This window comes from Callithrix jacchus, chromosome 8 (genome assembly GCF_049354715.1).
Source record: "Callithrix jacchus isolate 240 chromosome 8, calJac240_pri, whole genome shotgun sequence".
Taxonomy (NCBI): Eukaryota; Metazoa; Chordata; class Mammalia; order Primates; family Cebidae; genus Callithrix; species Callithrix jacchus.
Window position 1 is genome coordinate 2,269,104 of NC_133509.1, and position 7,624 is coordinate 2,276,727.

The 7,624-nt window shown below is 47.0% G+C and overlaps 1 pseudogene; it reads left to right on the forward strand.

The window, feature by feature from the left end:
• Positions 1–3,676: 3,676 nt before the first annotated feature.
• On the forward strand, positions 3,677–5,891 carry LOC100398009 (tubulin beta-8 chain-like; annotated as a pseudogene).
• The last annotated feature ends 1,733 nt before the right edge of the window (positions 5,892–7,624 follow it).

Here is a 7,624-nt window from a genome sequence, read left to right on the forward strand (position 1 = left end):
ATGAGCTAGCTTAGGTCAAAGGTTTAATGGCCACTGTTAAAACAAATAGCACCTGCCTTTAGTGAGTATATCTGCATTTTTAAGTTGAATTGTTACTCTATCTCTTTATAGTTGCTTCTAAGAAGACAAACTAACAAAAGACAGTGCACTCCTGCTCTTGTTTTCTGAGGATACCCCATTCTGTACTGGAGTCATTGCTAATAAACTTGCTTTTTTCATTATGCTCTCTGACTTACCTGATTTTTTTCTTGCACACAATCTAATAATCCTTTGTGGTCTGTATCAGGACCCTCTTTTCCAGCCACATCTTTCAGCAACATCATGAAGGTAAAACCCCAACTCCAAGGAAAACAATCCATACAGGATCAATCAGCTGACATTGAGCAAGTGGGGTATCTTTTAGAGTAATAAAGCCATTCTAGTGGGTAAGAATGATGATCTACTATTACTTAAGTGAGAGGCCCTACAGTATAATGCTAGAGTGAGAGACTCAGCCAAAAAAGTTAAAGGACTTGGGGTGTCACACTCAGATTAGAGGCCAAGCTCACAGGGTTAGAGGCCCTGGGTATATTGAAAAAAATGAATTTTGCTAAACAAGCTGTTTGCCACTTTCTCTTTTTGGACTGACTACCTTGTGCTCTCTGTCCCTCACCTGAAGGCTCTGCATCTTGTCACCTTTCTGCTCACTGCCTCTGTTTTGTAGCAGCCTGGAGGCTACCACAGGAAGCAGACCTCAAATAATTTAGCTTTTACTTTCCTCAATGATTTTCTGACTTTCAGCTGATTGCTTGTTTAATTTGCCACTGGTCTAAGTGACGCTTTAAAAAAGAGATGTCTTGGAACCTAGTTCCAATTTTTTTACCTTAATTATCAGAAAACATCATCAAGAACCTCTCCATCATTATAATTAGAAGTTGAAATTTATTTAACAGCCCCACATGAAGAAAGTCATGGGGAACAATCCAAGGCCAGCAGCCTACTTTTCTGAGCAGATAGATCAGGCAGCCTCAGGGTGTCTTAGATGTCTTAGCACTGTTGCTGCTACAACTTTTCTAGTAAGCAAGGCTAATAAACAAACAGTAGAATAGCACCTAAGTTTTTTGACCCCACACCAAGGTAAGGTGGTCCTAGAAACTAAAGGGCACCCATGAATTATAGGAGAACATTTATTCAAGTATCAGGCCTTATTGCTAGACACTTCAGACATAACCCTTGAAGTCTGCCGAACCATAAACCGAGCTACTTATCTGATAGAGTACACAGGTGCTTCCAGCCTTTCAAGCATACAGGTTGTATTAGTCTGTTCTCATGCTGCTAGTAAAGACATATCTGAGGCTGGGTAATTTATAAAGAAAATAGGTTTAATTGACTCACAGTTCCACATGGCTGGGGAGGACTCACAATCACGGCAGAAGGTAAAGGAGGAGCAAAGTCATATCTTTTATGTGGCAGCAGGCAAAAGAGCTTGTGTAGAAAAACTCCCCTTTATAAAGAGGAGTAATCCCAGCACTTTGGGATGCCAAGCTGGATGGATCACCTGAAGTCAAAAGTTTGAGACCAGCCTGACCAATATGGTGAAATCACCAAATCTATAAAAAATTAAAAAATTAGCCAGGCATGTTGGTGGGTACCTGTAATCCCAGCTACCCAAGTGGCTGAGAAATGAGAATCACTTAAGCCCAGGAGACAGATGCTGCAGTGAGTCGACATCGTGCCACCACACTCCAGCCTGGGCAACAGAACAAGACTATTTCTCAAAAAACAAGCAAAAAAAATTAAAAAATAAAATCATCAGATCTCATAAGGCTTATTCACTGTCACAAGAACAGCACGGGAAGCCCCCACTCAATTCAATTACCTCCAACTGGGTCCCTCTGAAGACACATCGACATTATGAGAGCTACAATTTAAGAAAAGATATGACTGGAGACACAGCCAAACCATGTCACAGGTTATGAAACAAATTTATTCCAGCAGGCCAGACTTGAAATGAGCTCCTTGGCCATCCCAAGGAAGAGTGGTTAACAGATGCAAGTTGTTTAATGCATCAGGAAAACAGGAGGGCTAGACACTCTTATCAGTCAGCACAAGTTAATCAAGTCACAAGCCGTACTGGCCTCTACCTCAGCTCAAAAAGCTGAGTTAATTGAACTTTCCAGAGCCCTGCAGTTGAGAAAGTATTAAAAGTTAACATTTACACTGATTCTAAGTATGATTTTTGTGGTGCTTCATGCTTATTCTGCAATTTAGAATGGGTAGGGACTCCTGAACACAGAGGGCTTTTCCATACAACATCACCCAGCTTTTGAGCTTGTTAGAATGCTGCTTGGCTGCCAAAGAAAAGTAACTATAATTCATTGCAGAGGACGTCAAAAGAGAGATTGACCGTGTTAAAGAAAATGCCCTTGCAGATGGGGTAGCCAAGGTCACTGCAGTGAAAGGGCCAATGAAGCTGATGGGAATGCTGGTCCGCATACCCAGAGCTGAGCCAGAATGCTTCGAAGAAGAAGAAAAGTGGGCCAGGGAATGCAGTTTAGCCCAGAACCCCTCCAGCTGGCTGACTCATGGTAATACATTACTAATGCCAGGTATTAATCATAGGAAAATAATTAAGCACTTACATGATTCTTTTCACCCTAGAAAGGATTGTTTGTTTCAGTTAATGTCTCATTGGTTTATGACAATGAATCTTTTCAAGACACTGAAACAGGTGACTCTGCCTGAGCTCTGTGCCTGAAATAACCCAAACAGCCAGCAATTTTCTCCTCTAGTTTAACGTGTCTGACATTGAGAATCCTCTCCAGGTGAGGACTGAAAACTCTAATTTACTCAGATGCCTTTGTGTCGGACATTCAAGTGTTTGCTAATACTTACTGATACCTTCACTGGTTAGATCAAGGCGTTCCCCACGCTATCTGAAAACTGTTCACCAGAAGATATTATTCCTCAGTTTGGATCATCTAAAAGTCTGCAAAGTGACAGTGGCCTATCTTTCACCTCAGGCATATCCCAACACCTATCCTCAGCTTTAGGAATCAAATATCACCTTTGCTCTGTGTGGAGACTGTAGTCCCTCTGGAAATGTGGAAGAACTAATCATACTCTAAAGAAGACTCTAACAAAATCAGAGGCCTGACTACCTCTAACACCCATAGCTTACTCTGGGTTTGAGCTGCTCCAAAGGAAAACTTATAATTAGGTCCTGCTGAGTTGGCATACAGAAAGCCTTTCCTAACCACAGATCTCCTAAGAGATGAAAGAACTCATCTCATCAGTCACAAAAATATGTTATCAATCTAGGACAGGTGCAAAGGCACTCTGTGAATATGGAAACAAAAGGCTTCCCCTCCCACACGAGAAGAAAATACAGTTTCAGCTCAGCTAGGGAGTTTGTCTTACTGAAGACACAGGAAAAATTTCTCCAGTTGACCAGCTTTCCCCAATGTGGAAAGGACTGGAGCAAAGCCACCTGATCTCTCCAATAGACATTAAACCCCAAGAATTCACAGGTGGGTACACCTGTGGAAAAGAAAGCTGTTTCTTATTCTGGGAGCCCAATCCAAGGCTGCGGGAGGTGGGTGCGGGACTACTTAAGCATTGGCGGACTGCAGGCTGAATCATTGTGATTGCTTCTCCTTTTTACGTTTCTTCTGCTGCCCATAGTCCTGACTTGGCCATGAGGGAGTTCATGCTCACCCAAACTGGACACTGCAGGAACAATATCGGCACAACGGTTGGCAGCCAGGGGCATAATCTAAGGGCACGGCTAGGGTCCTTCACTGGCGGGGTGGCCGGTGAAGATGTTGGCAGTGGAAGGGGTGGTGCCTCTGCATTGTGGTCCCTGGGCTCCCTGCCCAGGATGTGGTAGAGCTGTGTGGCTGGCAAGACTGCCAGGTTAAACCTCAAGGGACTTAGTGGCCAGAGGGTGGGGGTGGAAGTGGGAGAGGCACTGGAGCAACTCCAACTCCCTGAGCTCTGTGACTCAGCCCTGGCGAGTCTGGCCTCTCGCATCTCTTGCAGTTCTAGGAGGTGATATCTGATGAACATGGCATTGACTCCACTGGCACCTACTGTGGGGACAGTGAGTTGCAGTTGGAGCGCATCAATGTGCTCTACAACGAGGCCAGTGATGAGACTCCAGTCTTGCCCCAATAGCTCTCCTGGGAATGCTGGCCTCTCCTTACCAATGCCTTCCCATTCTCTTCAGGTGGCAGGTACATGGCTCGTGCTGTGCTCGTGAATTTGGAGCCAGGCACCACGGACTCCATGCCCTCGGGGTCCTTCGGGCAGATCTTCAGGCCAGACAACTTCATCTTTGGTGAGCTGTGGATGAGGACTGGGCTGCGGCTTCTTCGCCAGGGCAGTTTAAAGTCAATGAGTGCCTCAAGGTCATCCCTGTGGGAACTGTGGAACCGGGGCCCCTGAACACCCTGCCATCCTCTGAGTCACTCAGGCTCCCTTTCCTAAATGGGCTTTCGGGGAGGAAGGCCCAGGTGTCTCCTCAACTTGAGGAGCTGATGTAATCTCCCTGCAAGGAGCTGAGTTGGGGCCATGACCACAGCCTTCCCATTGCCTGGGAATGGGCAGAAGTCACCTGCAGCATGTCTGTTGTTGGCTGTCTCAGGATTGTCTCCTGATCTAGATTCTAACAAGCAAGGCTGCTGTCCTGTAACTTAGGGGGAGGGGGTTTTATTTGCTCCACATGCAGAGTGAATGGTGCTTTCACCTCACATGTGACAGTTGGCCTTGTTGCATTGTGGTGGTGACCGCCATTCACCTGGCCATTAAGTAACTGGCCTTATAGGTACTAACTTATAGGTCAGTACTACCTATAAGGTACTACCTATAAGGTACTACCTATAAGTACTACCTTATAGGTCAGTGTGGGGCCAGTAACACCAGGATGAATGGGTACTACATTGGAAGGCGCAGAGCTGATGGAGATGGTGATGGATGTTTTGAGAAGAGAGGCTGAGAGCTGTGATGCCTATATGGTTTCTAGCTGACCTACTCCCTGGGTGGGAGGACTGGGTCTGGGATGGGTACACTTCTCATGGTCAAAATTCGGGAGGAGTACCCAGACAGCATCATAAACACATTCAGTGTACTGCTCTCTCCCAGGGTGTCAGACACCATGGTGGAGCCCTACAATGCCACCCTTTCCATCACCAGTTCATAGAAAATGCAGACAAGACGTTCTGCATTGATAATGAAGTGCTCCATAACATCTGTTCCAGAACCTTAAAACTGACCACACCCACCTACGGTGACCTGAATCACCTGGTGCCTGCTACCATGAGTGGGGTCACCACGTGCTTGCACTTCCCGGGTCAGCTGAATGCCATCCTGCCGAAGCCGTCTGTGAACATGGTTCCATTTCCTGGGCTGTACTTCTTTATGCCTGGCTTTGCCTCACTGACCAGCCAGCAGTACTGGGCCCTTACCATGGCTGAGCTCACTCAGCAGCTGTTTGACGCTAAGAATATGATGGCCACCTGTGACCCCCAACATGGCCGCTACCTAACCGTGGCTGCCATTTTCAGAGGTCACATGTCCATGAGGGAGGTGAATGAGCAAATGCTCAATATCCAGAACAAGAACAGAGCTACTTTGCTGAGTGTCTCCCTCACAAAGTGAAAAGAACCGTCTGTGACATCCCACCCTGGGGGCTAAAAATGTTGGCCACCTTCATCGGTAACAACACAGCCATCCAGGAGCTCTTCAAACACGATGCCAAACAGTTTACAGCTATGTTCAGGTGCAAGGCCTTCCTGCACTGGTACACGAGCGAGGGTGTGGATGAGAGGGAGTTAACCGAGGCTGAGAGCAACCTTAACAACCTGGTGTCAGAATATCAGTAATACCAAGACGCCACAGCTGAGGAGGAGTAGGTAGCTTAGAAGCTTCCTTTTCCAGGTAAAGGGAGAAGTAGTGTGGATTCTTTAGTGTATTTTGATAGCCATTGTGACTTCTTTGTACCTCTTTGAGTCTTTACACCTCCTCCTGCTACATTTTAAAGCATTTTTATAGTGTGTCATTTGGCCTAATAAAGTATTTTTATGACACTTGGTGTCACCTCCACTTCTTTTATAGGCCCCTGGGTACTGCTTCCAGATGGGCATAGTGGTCCTGCAAGGCTGCAGCTGTACTGACTGGCTGTACTACCTTTATTGGGCTTGTCACATCCCAGGAACAAGCAGTCCAGTGGCTCCTGGAGGGGTCGGCATGGGCTGTATACATGGCAGGCTGGATTCACACTTACCAAAATTCCAGGGGAGCAGCTGGGCCTGTTTGTGGAATTTTATAACTGGTCAGTGACCCCGGTGTATAACGTTCCCATTGTATCACCTCAGGGTAGGAATGTGGTTGGACAGTTGGCCCTGAACCAGCAATGAAGGGTAGGCAAGCAGGGCCCCAGCCACCCCCTTACTATAATGGCCTGGTTGTGTCTGTGTGGCCTCACTCTCTTAATGAGGTGCGCATGGGTATCTGGCAGGAGCTAGTAGGCAGGAATTGAGCCCACCATATACTCACATGCAGTGATTGAGCCCACCATATACTCACATGCAGTGAACCCCATAAATAAGGGGATTCAGTCATGAAGGCTGTAGATAAGGTTGCTGGCCTGCGTGCTTGGGGTAGTCTCGGTCCAAAGGCACAGATAGGGTTTCTGAACAGGACCTGGGGAGACAGGCAGGTGCTCACAAGTGCTGTTTCCCTCAGCTGGCAACCAGTGAGAATGACCTAGTGGAGGTCTGACCTGCCCCAGTCTGGAGGGCTGATGTTCTCTGGAAAGTTGGCCAGTGGGCACTGTCTTCTATCTGCCTGACTCCCACTCCAAAATTTCAGGGAAAAAATAATCCAAGATTGTCAGGATGAGACTGGTGGGGGTGGCACCCTTGGGGATGGGTCCTTTAGCCCAGAACCCTAGCCCAGCAGGGTCTCTTCCTGAGACTTGCCAGGGAGTCTGGACTTCAAGGCCTGCTTCAGGAAAGCTGTCAAATAAGAGATGTGTGTGTGAGCTGGGTGCTGGGCAGCATGCCAGGACGGTGCTCTTCTACCTGGCTCTTGTGGAACTTGTCCATGGCCTATGTGATGACCTCTTGGTAATTCCCCTCCCCCATATTACACAGATGAAATAAAGCAAGGGGTGGGCAGATGTACATGTTCCACCCCAGTTTCCCTGGGCATACCCACTGGCCTCAGATGTGTCAGGAAAAACAGGTGATGCTCCTCTCTTTCTGAATGTTGACAATGGGCCATTGGGGGCAAACAAGAACTGGCAAGGAGGATAGTACCTCATCTTGAAAGAAGTGGCTCCTGGAAGCAGCAGAGGTGGGAGAGGTCCCCCAGACTCCCCCAGGCTGTTCTTGGAACAGGAAAAGGGTCCTCTCTGACAGCCCTCCTCAGTGGCTCTCATTCTCTGAGGGGTGTCCTTGCCCAGCCCAGTCCAGGTCCACAGCCTCAGATGACCTTGCAAAAATACTTGTTACTTTTTTGTACTTCTTTGAGTCTTTACATCTCCTCCTGCTACATTTTAAAGCATTTTTATAGTGTGTAGTTTTGCCTAATACTTTTATGGCAAAAAAAGGGTGGGACCTTTATAGTGTGTAGTTTGGCCTAA